We start from the raw sequence: 17,031 nt of genomic DNA on the forward strand, positions 1-17,031 counted from the left end.
GACCTTGGCTGTGAACTCTCAGAAGGTGATGGACAAAAGTGGGAAACTGAGGCACCGAGAGAGGCCCTTCAGTCAGAGTGAGCTTGGTTGGACGCTACTCGAGGGGCCTGCAGACTCCTTCAGACCTCCGTGCAACCCCAGGTCCACACCACACCAGCCTGGGGTGTGGGTGGGGAAAGGAGAGGAGCGGAAGGACGTGGCGACATGGGGGGTTCTATGGTCAGTCCCCTGAACCAGCTCTGCACACCAGCCACGGACAGCCCAAGCTCGATGAGGCCCCAGTGGCCTTCCCAGCCTGTCCAGACCTGAGGGCACCTGGAGCTCAGGGACGTGGCCTAGAGTAGCAGGTCTGGTTGACAGGAGGTGCCACCCCTCCTGCTCTGCCTGAGTAGACAATGGGGCTGGTAATAAAGCCTTTTGCCCTTGACTTTGAGCTGTGGCACTGGAGGGAAACTTCTAAGAGGCCTGGTAAGCAAGAGTAGTGGGACGGTAGCTTCATCAGCGACTGGGGCTGGGGTTGAAGACGGTGGCACCAGGACAAGGAACCAAGCTAGGATCACGACCGGGGCCTGGTTTGTGTGCATCCGGGGTTTCGTGTCGGAGACGTGTCTGTCTTTCTCACAGCACATACCACACAGAGTGGGATCCGAGGGCAAGTCTACCAGAGGCCCGGGCAGCCTAGGTGAATTCACACTCATGTTCACCAATCCCTAGTTTCCTCTCAGCTCTGACGTCTGCCCCAGGGGCTGTACCCAACCATCTTTGACTCGATATTGATCACTGCACCCGGCGAGAACAGCACCCACCTCAAGGTTGTCAGTGGCAACAGAGACAAGGCTGAGCTCCACAGAGGCCTCGTAAGGGATGTGGAGCCTGGTGACTAACTTAGCCGCTATTGTACTATTGAGCCTAGCCCCGTTCCTGGGACGTCCCCACCCCACACACACACCATTCTCTCAGGGGATGAGATCTCGGGGCTTTGACTTTTTTGGTCATTTGTCTGTATTTCCCCGTTTCTCACTTGTGATTCGTGTCCCAGTGTGGGTAGGATGGCAGCTCAATTAAAGCTTTTTACTAACGCCATTGTTTAAACAGACAATAAATACGAGAGGCCAACCAAGGCAATTCCCCCAGTAAGCATCCCCCACATCCAGCTGCCCCAGGCTCACAGCACAGAGCTGGCAGCCCTCCGGTCTTCCACACAGTTCCAAGGTACACCCCTACCTTCTGTGGAACTGTCCCTCCCCAAACCCTTCCCATCTGTGCCCTCCTTTGTACTAGATCAACACAGCAGCCAGAGTCTGACCCCATAGCTACCTCGTGCCCTGTGTGATGAGTCCTAGGCCTTGGGTGTTGGGCCCTGTGCCCACTTTCTGTGTGATGCATATGCACACAGCCTCATAGAGGTAAGGTCACTGCAGTCACATCGGCAGCCAGGCCTGCCACAGTAGGCACAACCAACTAGGGATCCCAGAGAGGCTATGGAGAAGCTGTGGTGGGGGAGTGTGGGGGAGCAGGCTAGACCTGCTTCTCTTACCAGGAAACCTCTTAGAGACCCCTGGCTTCTGTCTAAACACATAAACACGGGTGTGATGCGCAGGGACAGGGTGGGGAGAAGGTATCTTGAGAGTCAAGAAGGCTACAGAGAAGCTGGCACCCTACTGGGCTTCGAGCTCCTCAGCACTCACACAGGGGGACACCATGGACCTCTGGCCGCCATAGCCTCCTGTGCCAGAGCTGGGAAGCCTCTCAGGAGTGTGGTGAAATCCACAGGTCTCTGGGGTGGTGAGGGGAAGACATGCAAATAGAAAGTGTCCCCAGGGTCCTGGGCAACCCCAGAGCTCATTTCTGGCCTCTTCTTCCTGTGAGGCAGCCTAAAAAAGAGTTTATATCACCAGGCAGGGCGAATGCTTTGTCTCGAGGTGAGGGGTGGGGGGCCTCCCGGCACAGCAGGGATGAGGCCTATGAGTACACAGGTCTGGAGAAGGGGACTCCAGGCTACCTCGCTTGCTGTCAGGCCAAAGCTTCCCAGCAAAGATAAGACTGTGGCCACTGACAGCTAGCTGCAGGTGTCACAGAGCATCAGCTCAGCTACCCAGACCACAAGGCCCCGGTCCCTCAGCTCTCTGTGACAGCACCAGCAGCCTGTGGTGGAAAATCAGCTCTACATGGGCCTCAGCAAATTCTCTGCGGGTTAGGCCCAGACATGGTGTTTCTGTGTTCTCTGCCGTGGGGCAGGAGGTAACCACTCCCCACCTCCAAGAACACAGTTCTCCAGGATCTTATGCTTGGCCAGCTTGTGGATTATTTAAAAAGTGAGCTTTGTCTAGCCTGAGGTCACAGTATCCTAAGCCTGGGGTGACCTAGGACTGTCCACCTGGGGCTGAGCATCTCAGAGACGGATGACAAGCTTTTGCCATGCCTCGGATGGAGCACTGGAGAATGGTGTTGGGTATTTTTCCACTTGAACAGAATCAGGAGTCTTTGGGTGTGAATGGGCTTTTCTTGGGAAGAACCGTCTTGTCCAGTAGGGACATTGAGGGGACACCTGAGAAACAGGTGGAGGGCTAGAGCGCAGGGCACCCATTCCTGGACCAGCCGTCTCAGTCCCAGAATTTATTCTAAGGGTGGTGGGGTCAGGGATGTGACTGATTCCATACAAGGGGTGTCCCTCACAATGATGGAAATTCAGGGACACCCTAGACAGCTGGGCTGTTGTCCCAGGGCAATAGGGTGGTGGCCCAATCTGGGGGCCCCAGTTCAGTAGCTCTAGCTGCTGCTATCATGGAAGGGACTGGGTGACAGTGTGTGGGGTCATTTCAAACAGCCTTATAGGAAGATGCAAAGGAGGGCGGGGATGTGGGGGGCAGGGAGGTGGGGGCAGGGAGGCAGTAAGGGAGGTGGGGAGGTGGAAGCATGAGGGAGGCAGTAAGAGCTACACAGGAGGAAGGGTAGCATCTGAAGGGCAGACGCTAGCAATGGTTCTGGGTGGCAGAGTTGGGGTGGTTTTAATTTTCTTCTCCATAATTCTATTATTTTCCAATTTTTCCTTAATGAATAGGTATTATTTTCATACCCAGAAAAATATGTGTTTTGTTTTAAGAGACAAGGGAGTGAAGGATTCCCTTCTCCCTCTTGTGGACTCTGAACTCTAAAACCGAGGCCCAGAGTGGGAAAGGCAGACTTCACTCGTTTGCCTGCTCTGCAAAGCTCCAGGAAGCCTCTGTTCCTTTCCAGAGAACTGGAAATGACCCATGTCTGTCCTCAGGGCATCACAATTCTGGAAAGGAAAGGGCCACCAGGAAGTCCTTATAGTTACCAGGACAGGGAGCCAAGGGAGTGTTGGAGGTTGTTTCACAAAGAGGGAAAATGACGATGGGGCTTTGGTGTATGAGTAGGAGTTTGGTAGTCATAAAATGAAGACCCCTTGGGCTAAAAGAGACTCTGCTGTGAGACGAGAGTAAGGAGGGAGACGGGGCTGGAGCAGCTCCTCTGAGAGCTTGGAGTTCCCCAGCTCTAACACTCTATGACTAAGTCTCCTGGGCCTTAGTTTTTGTCCCCTGGAAAATGGGTTAATGACATCACTGGATCCATTGCCCATGGATCATTAGAGAATGCCAGAGCTCCTGATGTAGAGATGGTTGGATTTTTGTTTTGTTTTCTGAGACAGGGACTTGCCACATAGCCCCGACTGGCCTACAATTCACCAGGCTGGCCTCAAACTTGCAACAATCCTCTTGCCTCGCTCTCCCAAGGGCCAGACTATTTGCTTTTATTTTCCTGGCCATGGTCTGGAGTGGTCAATGCACTAGAGCATCTGCCCACTCGCTCCACCCATTAGGCGAGCATGCGCTGAGCTACGCTCCGGGTGTATAAGCAGGATTCACCTCAGATGAGGAGGAAAGAATGAGGAGTCATGTAAAACACAGGACACCCAGGCTTCCTGGCTCCAGGTAAACAAGGGAAACAATGCTGCACTGGGGACAGACTTATGGTTATTCTATCTGCTCTGCATGGGAGACTCTAGTCAGAGCAAAGCTCTTGTCTCCCAGTAACACAGGACACAGGAGACCAGAGCTGCCTGCAGGGCACTGATGTCAGCAGAGGAGCCAGGACCCAGGGCAGTCCTTGCCATTCTCTGGAGTGGCCACGAACCCAGTGTGGCCAGAAATCCCTACAGGAATCCGATGAGGGCCAAGGATGGAGTTACACTTTGTTCTGATGCTGCCCTAGTAGATGGGTCCTGCTCCCGCTCCCCATCCCATGTCCCACATCCCTGGCTCCTGGCCTCCAGCCCTCTTCTCATCCAGTGCTGATGAGTCCAGTCTTCTCCCAATGCCAGACCCCTTGCTGTCCCCACAGCTCTCTGATTGTTCTCATCACTACCTCCACACCCACCTGTGTAGCCCAGGCTACTCCCCAAGCCTTAAACTTCATGGCATCCGCTAAGTCCCCTTTGCCCTATAAAATGACTTATCCCCAGATCTTGGGATTAGGATGTAGACATCATTATGATTCTCACTGCAAAGGGGCCTCAGAGAAGGAGGAGGGGCCAGGTAGAGTTGAATTGACTTGTGCAGACAGACAGATGGACAGGCAGGCCAGCAGAGGCCCTGAGGGAGAGAGTAGAAGAGACTGGAGGGCTAAAGACCTCAGTGGATGGACTGGGGTGGTGGAGGAACAGCATAGAAAGAGGTAAAAACAGAGCACAGGAGGGTACAAGACCCACAGAATCCCATCAAGGCCAGTCAGAAAGGGGCAGGCAATCAGTGGCACCCCCAAGCCACCTTGTGCTCCACTGTCCCCAACTCTGTCCCCAGCACAACCCCATGCTGATAAGTAGCTAGTGACAGCGGTCTGTCGCTCACGTGGTAGGGTCTGTCAGTGTCACCCTATTTAAGGGAACGCCATATTTAACAAGAGGCCGCACTCTCCCCAGGCCTCACACTGGGAAACCAGCAGCATTTACTGACAACAAGGGCCAGACTTCTTAGTGCTAGTCCCGGATCAGAGAGGATTCTGTGAAGCATGAGGGATCTGAGTTTGAGGTTTAAAAAGAACTGTGGTGGGCAGGGAAGCTCAGGGGGTAAAGGCGACTGCTGCCAAATCTGATGACCTCAGTTTGATCCCTGGGTCCTACATGGTGGAAGGAGAGAACAGACTCCCACAAGCTGTCCTCTGACCTCTGCACACATGCATGCACACACGCAAATAAATAGATGGAATACAATTTTGTTTTAATTAAAAGAACTGTTCTGTGTGCCTGAAGGAAAGTGTCCATTAAGACTAGTAGTAGGGACTCCCAGGTCCCTGTCACTTCAGCACCTCCTTTGTATACCTGTGTCTCCAACAAGATGAGCTGGACACAGGGGTATTCCGCCCAAAGTCCTCCCTCCAATGTGAACCAATTGTCAGTCTCACATCTAAAACCTGGCCCTGGGGCTCTTGGGTTCTTTTGTATGTTTTGAGGGAAGGTCTGGGGTAGTTGAGAATGACCTTGAACATCTGACCTTTCACTACCCCACCCCACCCCCGCCTCGACTGGGAACCAGTAGTTTATTGGGAGCTGCTGGGAAGTGCACCCAGGGCTTCCTCACCGACTGAACTTCTTCATCCGCAGCCCAGAACTAAGACAAAGAACCTCTGACACAGATCCCTTAACACAGGAGAGCAGTGTCCCTGCGTGTAAGTGGGGGTGAGTCCCAAACCTATGTGGCACACAGTGGGAATAGGACAGTAAGGGAACACAATGTCCCACAGCCTTTCTGTAGCCCCTACGTCCCCCTCTCCGGGTCTCCTGACCCTCTCCCGGGGTGTGGCACTGGCTGGCTGTGGGTCTCCAACCTCCAGACCCTCCTCCCCACTGCCAGCATGCCCTGATTCCTCGTCCTCCCCCACATGCTGGGTGGCAAGGCTTTGCCACAACCACATGAAAAGCCATTTCCCCGGGGTGTCCCCACACCTGGGAAAGCCGGCAGAGCGCCCAGCGCGGCCCCGCCCCGCGGCTGGAACACCGGGCGAGATCAATGCGGCCCGGCGGGGCGTCGCCACCTTGTTCCAATCAGGGCCGGGCGCCTTCCGCTGGGGACCGTGCCCAGCACCAGCCTTGGTCCTCCCAGGCGCAGCCTGTGACCCGCAGGAGCCGCAGCCACCGGACTCGGGCCACAAGTAGCTCAGGCAGCGCCACCTGAAACCCTCCTCTCATCTGCCTCAGTTTCCCGGGCTTCCGGGAGCCTGAATCCTCCTCTGGTTCTCAGGACAGACTAGATAAAAGACAGAGGACATCCACAGCCAGACAGGGAGGATGGCAGGAGCCAGTGGGGAAGGAAACTGGTGTCCTGTGGTGAGCTTGGCTACCAGCTGCTGGCTCTTTAAATCTTCCCCAACCCTCAGGGCTCAGCCCAAGTCACCTCCTCCAGGAGGCCCTCCCTGATTGCCCTAAGGCATTGGTGGCCATCCCTCAGCGCCAACCTTGGGTCACTCCACATCTGTCTTCACCATCTGTCTCAGCAGTGTCACAAGACACTATCTTTGCAGGTCTCTGTCTTCCCTGCCAGCTGCTATGTCCCTTGCTGTATCCCCAACCCCCATGGCACACTCCGGAAGTGGAAATTAGTACCTTCCATCTCGTCTCCTTTTCCCTTATTTCTACCTTTCAATGGGAGCACACAGCCCCTGAGTCCAAGACTGCAACCCTTGGGGACCAGGCTGGGATGAGAACTGGATACTTAAGTCTCTGAGTTTCTGAGAGAAACTCTGGGTCTGAGGATGTTAGGGGACATGTGAAAGTTCTGGGCATGCTACACTGTCACCAGTGAGGAACTTGCCCCAGCAACAAATGACAAAGGGCACCGCTGTCAGGAGACCGTGGCCAGGATGCTGGAGCAGGGTTTATAAGCCCACTCCAGCCCAGGGTTAGCTGCCCACATCCTCAGAGGCTCCCTCCCCAAGGACCATAGACACACTGAGAAGGGACAGCCAGTCACTAGGTACACATCACTGCTTAGATTGAGAATAGACCTCCCAAGCAGCCTCCCCTCTTCCCCAGCACTCGCCATTCACCCCTTCCGGCCTTCCATCCCTGGGATCCTCTGTGGAGCCAAGGCCACAGACTTGTCCTGCTTCTGGAGACTGGATTCAGCTGTGACACTCGCTGCTCCCTTGTGAATTTGGAACAAGTCATCACCTTTACCTCAGCTTCCTCCTGAGAGAAGGGAGTGAAGATAGAAATGCCTAATCCTCAAGGCTTCTAAGACAAGTACTCGATCTGGTCTGCAACCTGATGCATGTTGTCAGGAGGGAAGGTCCGAGGGTGGGGGTGGGGTTGGTGCACATAACCCGGTGTCAACAGCCAGAGTGCTCCTCCTATCCCAGCCCTACCCTCCCAAGCTGAATTCCTAGGCTGAACTCACTCACTGTCACCTGGGGAGTGAGGCATGGCAGGGCAGGGAGGATTCCTGTTAGGATTTGTGGAGATTGCCGGGGAGCATGCTCAGTGGACACTGGTTACCTGCTGGGTACCAGGAGATGCCTGTGGGCGAGCCCGCTGCCCTGAGCGAGCCTGCTGCCAGTGAGATGGCTTTAAGAACTATCAGGCAATTGGACCGAGAGCCAGGCAGTGAGTTAGATAAACTGGCAATGCAAGTGAAACAGTTATTTATACAAGAATAACAACATACCTGGGGCTGGGACAATGGCTCTGGAGCATGGCAATGTAGATGTGAGCTTTTATTTGCTTGTGCTTTGTTGGGAGTGATTTTTTGTTGTTTTTGTTTTGCTGTTGCTCTAGTTGTTTCTGAGACAAGTTCTCACCGTGTAGCCATGGTTGGCCTGGAACACTCTGTAGACCAGGCTGGCCTCCAACTCACAGAGATCCGCCTGCCTCTGGTTCCCGAGTGCGCACCTAAATGTAGTCTTGTTTTATCTGTGTCCCCCACGGGCGCTGAGGTTTGGAAGACAGAGAAGCTTTAAAGCCCTTTCTATGTATTTACTTATGAACAGGATCTCATGTAGCCCAGGCTGGCCCCAAACTCCATATGTAGCAGAGGGTGACCTTAAGCTCCTGATCTCCCTGCTTCGCCTCTCAAGAGCTGGAATTACAGACACACACCGTATACTTTGTTTTGTAAGAATGTGCTTTGAGACAGCACTCGATGACACAGCTCAGGCTGTTCTGGAGTTCACTATGAACACCAGGCTGGTCTTGAACTCACAGAGATTCTCCTGCCTCAGCGTCCTGAGTGCTGGGATTAGAAGCAGTCTCCATCAAACCATGCTTCTGCTCTCACAATCCCATGCAGCCATGCTGGTGCAATGGCTCAGGTGGGAAGGAGCTTGTGGCTAAGCCTTCGAGACCTGAGCTTGATCTCGAATTCAGCGTAGCCAGATGCATAACAGATGTGTGCTGTATACATGTAATATATATTGCTTGCTTTTATAATACTTATTGTAAGGTTTTAAGTAAAGAAGAGCATTAAAAAAGATTTTTGTTGAACAAGGAAAGAGCAGTGATTTAAAAAAAAAATATAGTCAGACCTCTGGGCCCACAGGGGACTTAGCTGCTTAGGTGGCTGAAGTGATGATCAGAACCCATGGCCCCTCCTACCCTGAAAGAGCCTCTCTCCAGACAGACACCTCCTTACAGGATGGGGACCACCATCCAGTCTCTGCATATACCGGGCTCTTTCTAAGTTCATTTTTAGTATATTTATTTACCTGTGGGCATACACATGTGTCAGCACATGTCTCGGGGCCTTTCCTGGCTGAGCCATTGCACCAACATGGCTGCATGGGGTTGTGAGAGCAGAAGCAAGGGAGAAGTAAAGACCAACCCTGGGGGACCTGAGGGAGTGAGGGAGGCCAAGGAGAGGGTGCGGAGGTGACTTGTCCTCTCCATGGAAAGGGTGAGCAATTGGCCTCAGGGAATTCCAAGGCCACACAGCCTGAGGCAGAGATGGGCCTCCCAGGCCTGAACTCAGCAGGATCATAACGCAGCCTCGGACTTTCTCTCTCATTTATTCAATAAACCTTTCCCATCAGCTGACTGCCCTGGCCCCCTGGACCTGGCTTAAGCTCCTGCCCTATCTGACAGCTGAACTTACTGTCTAGTGTCCCTGCTCTCCCAGAATGGGGCTCTCTAACTCCATTCTCTTTCTAGAACATTCTCAGCACTTCCTCCCCTTGTGCAGAGCCGGACATTCACTGTCTCAGGTTCCACCTCAGCATCCTGTGGTCACTGCCACAGAGGCTTCTTCTGAAAGGGAGTCAGGCATGGTGGCCCACACCTGAGGTCTCTGGACCCAGGAGGTAGATGCAGGAGGATCAGGAGTTAACTTCAGCAACACAGGGAGTTCAAGGCCAGTTTGGGATATATGAGGTCCTGTCTTGATGATGGTGATGATGGTAGTGATGGTGATGATGGTGATGATGGTGGTGGTGGTAATGATGGTGATGATGGTGGTGGTGGTGATGGTGATGATGGTGGTGGTGATGATGGTGATGATGGTGGTGGTGGTGATGATGGTGATGGTGGTGGTGGTGGTGGTGGTGGTTGTGGTGGTGATGGTGGTGGTGGTGATGATGATGATGGTGCTGGTGGTGGTGGTGATGATGATGGTGGTGATGATGATGGTGCTGGTGGTGGTGGTGGTGATGATGATGATGATAGCAGCCAAGGCTAAGAAGACAATTTAGTCAATAAAGTGTTTACTGTGCAAACATGAAGACTTGGGTTCGATTCCCTCAGAACCCACGTTTCAAACAGCAGGTGTGGTAACACATGTATCTACAGTCTCAGTGTTGAGGAGGTAGAGACAGGAGGATGCCTGAGACTGCCTGGCCAACCAATTTAGCACTACCGTAAGCTCCAAGCCAATGAAATATCCTATCTTAAAAAAAAATACGTAAAGTGGAAAGAAATAGAAGAAGACATTAACCTCCGACCTCCACAGGCGTGCACACACATGTCCATGCAAACCTATCTGCACATGCGCGCTTACACACACATAGCAAATACACAGAAGTAAACGGAACCTATTCATTTAAAGAGGAGTTCTTACCCAGGGTGGCCCTTCTCCAGAACGAAGTCCCCCATTGCCTTAATAGCTTGTCATGTGACATGGCCTCAATAGCCTTCCCCACAACAAAGTCCCCGGGGATATCACAGGGCCTTAACAGGACAAGTTCAGCAATTCCCTTTCTCCAAGACATCAGCTAGAGGAGCTGTGGTCTCTGAACTCCTGGGTGCCAGAGCCCCACACCCCATCTTGAGCACAGGAACCTTTCCCTCTTTCAGGTGCAGGAGACAAAGCTGAGGGAAAAACCTGTCACTCTAAGCAGGAGCCCAGTGTCCAGCCCCGGCTAACGTTCTGCCTTCTAGGACTGGAGGTGCCTGGAGGGTCCCGTTACCCATGAGTCACCTTTCTCTGAACCGGGCAGGTGGGCTGTCACTGTGGAGGATGTGGGAGGCTCGGGTGCAGGGCTAGGATCTCCTCCCACCTGCCAAACAAGTCCACTCCCCCATGACGGAGACTCCAAGAACCCTGGAATGGGGCCCTTGTTCTGGAAGAACAAGATAGAAATGGAGTCTTCATCCACGCATGACGCCCTAATGAATCGATTGAGCCGAGGTCACTTACTCCTGCCACTCCATAAATAGGATGTCCAAGGTCAAGGCACTGCAGAGTTGTGGGGCCCAGAGCCACAGTTCCATGATGTCACCTGTCCTTGGGTTCTCCAGAACAGCAGAAGGGCCGTTTCCTTTACAGCTCTCCATGTAAAACCTTCCCAGAGACCTTTGCCTTAATACCGAAGGCCACAGTTGGGAGGAAGTCTGCAAGGAATTAGGGCCATGCATGGGGACCATGGTGGGGACCGTTCACCGGTCAGGAAGTGTGACTGTCACTTCCACTTGGGGTTCCCGACATACCAGGGCCACTATGGACATGGGGTGAAAGCTGCTTGCTAGCTCTCAGTTTCTCTAGCCATGGAAAATGACCGCATCTACTGTAGGCCGATACATTCTAAGTGTCTTAGGGATGAGGCAGGAGCCAAGCCACTGTGTCCCTGAAAGAGAGCCCAAGACCCAGAGAAGGAGAAGACCGATGGCCTTTGACTCTGTTCTACATCCCAGGGTCAGGCCAATGACCTACTCCGAGGTTTATAAATGGCACAGTTTCAGGACTACCCCACAGCCCAGCCCTGAGGACACGGGCCAGGTCCTCGCTAACCAGGCTGTTCCTGGGGCTTATGTTGTGCTTTCTACTACTTGGTAATAAGGGAGGAGCCTGACCTTGTGCTTACTCGCCTGGCCCAGCAAATAAGGAACATTGCAGAAGGCAGAGTGGCTAGGGGCACCAGGGGAGAGTGACAGCCCACCGTTGGAGACAGGGGATCCTTGAAGCAAGCTAGCTAGCCAGAGAAGCTATGTGGTGAGCTCTGGCTTCAGCTGACAGACCTTGCCTCAGTAAATAAGGTGGAGAATAAGCAAGGAAGATTCTTGGTGTCAACCTTGGGCCTTTGTGTGCCTATACACAAAGAAATATACACAAACATACACATAGGCACAGGCACACTCAAGTGCACACACACACACAGGTACAGGCACACTGAAGTGTGCACACAAACATATAGGCACAGGCACACTCAGGTGCGCGCACACACATACACACACACAAACACACACCACCTTTTTGAGTCTGGGAGAACTGAGTTCAAATCTTGACTTCTTTGGCATGAGACGCCGTGAGCCCGTGCTCATTCCACAGTAGTTTTGAAGTTCATCTAAGCTACTATAAGCAACATGAACAACACCCTTCCACCCGACAGGCCCAGCCATAGCATGGGGTAGGTACCTGACCCGTGGGGACTCTGTGGCCAGGAATGTGGCCATATGATTTGGGGGGCCCTAAGAAAAATATAATATATATCCTTGTTCAACAAGGAACTAAAACTTTCAAAGTCGTTGCGGCAGAGCGTGCATTCAACATAACACACGCCCTTCCAAGGAGTAGGGCCCTGTGACATGGTACAGGTCACACCCTAGGGTGCTGGCACTACCTCAGAGACAGTCAGGGAGCTTAGACCCAGCCCAGGTGGAAGGGCTGATGCTCTTTTCCTTAGCAGCTAAAGGCCTTACGCTGGGGCCAACCCTGTTCCCTGAGCTGCCTGTGGCTAAGAGGGTGACCACTGGGCCCTGCCACTGTCGGTGGTCATGGAGGAGGCATAAAAGGCTGACTGTTCTCCACCTCAGAACGCCTGTTTTTATCTCACGCCATGCATACAGTACACAGCTGCTTTCTTCCCGCAGAGGGCTGCACTTTTTTTTCTTTTCCAAGGGCGACGCTGGCCGCCATGTGGCTTTTATTGCTTGCAGGAATGTCTGCAGCGTTCCTCTGCACCACATAAATGGAGCCGTCATCTTCAGCCTTGTGAGGGAGACCAAGGCTGCTCTCCTTCAAGCCATCGGGCCCCTGAGATTAATTAAAGTTTCACAAGGACTGACAGGCATTAAGACCTTTTTGGAGAGGTGGAAAATCCCTAATAGGACCCTGTGGCCCAGGCACTGCTGGGTGGGCTTTGGGGACAGGGGGACCTACAGCCTACAGGGACAGACAAGATCCAGGGACCCAGCCAGCAGGCAGTGGCAGCAGGAGGTGGCCAGACACTACTCTGGCCTAGGCTGTGATCTCAACAGACCCTTCCCTCCCTAGGTTTGGGTTCTGCTATTTGACAATGTCAGAGTCTTGGGTCTGATGTCTTAGGGGCTTCATGAGTGACACTAGAATTCTGAAGCCAACCCAGGACTCTTCTGCCAGGATTCTAATTCTGTCCCACTGCTGTCATTTCTCAAATCTGATTCTTCTCCCTGAGACAGAGTGGCCAGGAACGTGGGCTCTGGGGTCAGGCTGTTTGGATGAAATCCCAGCACTGTGGTTTCCCAGCTGTGCAACTTTGTACAAGTCTCTTAACCTCTCTGGGCTTCTGTTTTTCTCTTGTAAAATGGACATGATGACCAAGACCCCAGAAAAAAAATGCTTCCGGGTGGCGTAAACAGCATGGGATATATAATGTGACAGAGGTGACTGTCACTTAGAGGTGCTCTTCCTGTCCCTGCCCCCTGCAGCAGTTGCCCCATGCTGTGTGGGCATGGTAGGTGTGGAGCTGAGGGAAAGGGACACATTTTTGTCAAGGGCTTTCTTGGGCTCCAGGGGCACAGTGGGACTCCCCGCTGTGATACAGCTAGTGCCAAGAGGAGCCACTGGGGAGTGGCGGAGGCTGTTAAGGTGCTGAGTCCCTGCAGAGGAAGCTCATTCTTCTGGGAGCCCAGGTCATCCTGGGAATAAAATGTCTGCCTCTTAGATGGGTGGGCCCCCCGCTGAGCAGGTCAGCAGGTGGTTCAAGAACAAGGGTTCTCTAAGCCTACCCACACAGCAGCCATGGGAGGCAGAGACTGCATTGCCTGGCTGAACCAACTCCCTCCAGATGTAGAGGCTACAGCAGGGCTTCCTTTCCATCCCTAAGACCCAATGGGTTCCCTCAAGCCTGCCTCCTCAGAGCTAATCTGCATCCTGATAGGACAGATAGGAGGGAATGGGGGTCCTCTATCCCCTAAAAGGCGTCCGGACTCAGAGTGCAGGAATGGCTTGTAGGTGTTGATCACAGGTGTCCCCTTGGCTGGAGAGCCAGCTAACCCAGGATATGTCCTTCCCTGTCGTCCCTGTTGTGTGCCGAGGTTGCACCCTCCCTCCCTCAGGCTCTGAAGGCAGCCCACCTGGCCCCTACTTAGGACCCGGAAGCACAGCACTAGGCAGGGGCAAGCTCAGCCCAGTCTGCACCCCCCCCCTTTCCTCAGCTTTTCAAGAGGCACTTCCTGTGTCCTCCAGGTTTGAAGGCTCTGCTGATGTCCCATTTCATCACACCGAATGGGTTAAGCAGCTACAGAGGACTGCAGTGTATCTCAAAGGCCAGTGGCCTGTCTGACTCTTAGTCTGGTCTCTGGTCTTCTAGCTGGACCCATTTTAGGACCAGCACTCCCTCCCCGCCCACCAGCAATGACAGAGCCAGGAAAGGTGTCCCATCTCCCAGCTCTCCCTCCCTCCCCTCCCTTCCTACCTCTAAGTCCGGTTCTAGTTCTGTAATTGGAAAACCCACCCACCCATTCCTCCTCTCAAGTCAGGAGAGGTGACCCAGAGTTGGAACCTCTGAGGTGGAATCTCTACCTCTTGGGAGATCGCTCCTCAGTTAAGTTACAGTACCGTGATCTGTCGCTGGTTCTGACTGGTTCAGTATGTGTGCACTGACAAGGTACATTGTATTTCGATATTTATACCATGCATGTGGCTGACTACACACATCTGAAAACTGGATGCGGAGTTTGGCTTGCTAACAGCCTTTTCTAGCTTTCTCTTTCTCAGCCTAGGGTCTCACTGCCCCTCTCCTCCTAGCAGGAACCCCTGATCCCCCTTCCCCAAGAAAAAGTGTTAGAAAGGTGTCCTTGTGGATAGGAAAGTTCCCTGAGAGTTTTAGTGACTGCTTGAAGGCAGGGTCCACACTGGGTCCCAGGTCCAGAATGGAGAAGTTCAGTTTCTAGAAGGAACAGACACCTCTGGGGGAGAGAAAGGGACTATGATGTCCATGGTGAAGGTCACTTACTTAGGTCAGGGCTGCATGTGGGAGGGCGGTGGTGAGAGTCTGGGAGCCTGGAAGGCAAGAAGTCCCTTGAAGGTTGCCTCCAATACTGGCTCTATAGAAAAGCGGGCACCAGAAGGTCTTTGGCAGCAGTGGACCTCAGGCCAGCCTAGGAGGAAGGAGGAACAAGATGGCCATAGTCACGGCCTAGGCTCCGAGTCCTGGCAAGCTCTGTGGAAGCTACAACCAGATGGATGGTTTAGAGTTGAGGGTGTGACACTTGCCAAAGACACTTGGCATGATAGGGCATCCTTCTGTAGGCCTGTGCCAAGTGCTTTCCACAAGAGCCCAGATACAGCTCTTGTCCCTGTACAGATGAAAGGAAGGCTCGGGGATATCTGATGCAGGGTCCCTGGACTGGAGGGATTGGGGGAAGCAGACTTAACAGAGTCAGAAACAGCTGTGCCAAGACCTACCCTTCCCAGACTCTAGACTTCCAAGGTATCAGACCCACTTGGTCCTTTTCCTCAGAGACAGAGGCAACACTGCACAGCCAAGAAGCCATTAGAGTCTTCTCCTAGCTGGAAGTTCCTCCCAGGATAAGAACCTGCTGGAGATGACCCGGGCTGGTCCAATTTACCCTGCAACGAACATGTAGGTGAGAGAGAAGCTTTGATCTCTGCTTCCTGTCCCTGTAGGGGACACGGTGAGGCGCTCTTAGATGGGGGCATTTGCGAGAAGGCAGACTGTTGTCCGTAGGTGGAACATATTGCACCGTGGGGAAGGGAGAGGAGAAGGGCGATGGGTCCTGGTTAGTGGCAGTCCTTCTCCTGGTCTGAAAAGTTGACAATGCATAGATAGTTCTAGGTGTGTCGGTCCAGAGAAGAAGGAAGCTAGCTCGATTCTAGACAGGCATAAGGATGAAAGTCTGCTCCTTCTGTCCTACCCTCAGAATGGGTCTCGGAACAGAACTAAGGAAACTGTGCCGATGCAGTTCTGTTGAAGAGAGAGTTCTGCAGGTCGCAGGCCCTTCGGTGCCTGAGACTCCAGAGAAAGCCATTTCTTCCTGAGAACCCGGGCAGGCAGCCCTCGGCACCATCCATCTATCTGATATGTGACCACAGGTATAAAGGAGCCAGGCGCGCACTCTCCAGAAGTAGTTCTTCCCCCGACGATGCCTGGTCGGTCCCTTGGAAAACCCGGGCTGCACGCTCTGCTTCTGACCGGGCAACAGAGCAGCCAGCAGGGCGCCAGCGCCAACTAGTGGATGGTTCTCGTCATTGCTTCAGCCCGGGCGACCCTGCACCCTCGACCTCAGGCTGCGTGCTCAGAGGTCGAGGGTGCACTTCCCCAACTCTTGGTTCTGGTGCCCACACTGGACCGGCGTCTTCCGAGGGTTGTAGCTGAGTCCTGGTCCAGGGTCAGCTGTCGGGTCTTCCCTGTAACCCCAGTTTCGGGAGACCCGGTTATTAATTTGTTGTAAGGTCAGAAATAGATATCTGGCGGAGGGATTAGTTAAACCGGGCAGATGCAAACTGGAATCACTTAAGAAATCGAATTTACACATCACAGAGGCGGCCAGTCACGGCCCGCAGGCGCTCGAGGGCAGAATAGATACCCCGTCGCAGGTGTGGGTCCTACCTGGTGGTTAGCAATGCTCCCTCTCCGGGAGAACCCCTGAGTGCCCTTGCATCAGGGCCAGGCTCCCTGGATCTCTTCTGGTTCTGAGACTGTTTCCATAGCGGCGCAAGGCCTAGTGATGGGCAACTCCGAATCTTAGGTTCTCAAAAATATCCAGCAAGGACCTTCACTGTCCTTGCTTCCTTGGTGACCTGAGGCCCTGGCATAAGGCTCAGAGAGGAGCAGAAGACAATTCTGGCGCTCCTTAGATTCAGGACAGAGCTGGTACCCCGCCATCATGCACGCAGGGCCTGATTTCGTTTTTTGACAAAATGGAGTGTGCTGGGCTGAGGTCAGAGCCAGGCTGAGGTCTCGACGCTTTCCCAGTCGGGTCCCAGATTGTGTCGCTTCTGGGTCTTGAAATTGGTCGTTGTAGACAGGTCCACCGCCACTGCCAACGAAAATGCAGTCGAATTTCCAAAGCACCGAGGGAAACATGTGCGTTCGTTGCAGCTGTCCAGGGAGGAGCGCGCGGAGTGAGGGCGGCCCTCAGTGACTGTGGGCCCTTTAGCTGTATGTACACCCATGCCAGGCTTAGGAGACGGGACAGGGAAGATTTGCTGTCATTTCCCCCCCAGGAGGGGCTGGGCCACCAGGCAGAATAACAATGGAGACCCCAGGGTCGAATTCCCACAGGGCACTTGACAGCGCTGTGGACTCAGCGGACTAAGGCTGAGAAGATGATGGCTCGGCCCTGGGAGGACCCCTTTCTATCCACGGGGA

General features: G+C 53.6%; 1 protein-coding gene across 2 annotated transcripts in view; it reads left to right on the forward strand.

Annotated features, from left to right (window-relative positions):
* Positions 1–17,031, forward strand: part of Runx3 (RUNX family transcription factor 3) — a 58,571-nt gene that overhangs the window by 15,559 nt on the left and 25,981 nt on the right.

This window comes from Rattus norvegicus, chromosome 5 (assembly GCF_021556685.1).
Source record: "Rattus norvegicus strain SHRSP/BbbUtx chromosome 5, alternate assembly SHRSP_T2T, whole genome shotgun sequence".
Taxonomy (NCBI): domain Eukaryota; kingdom Metazoa; phylum Chordata; class Mammalia; order Rodentia; family Muridae; genus Rattus; species Rattus norvegicus.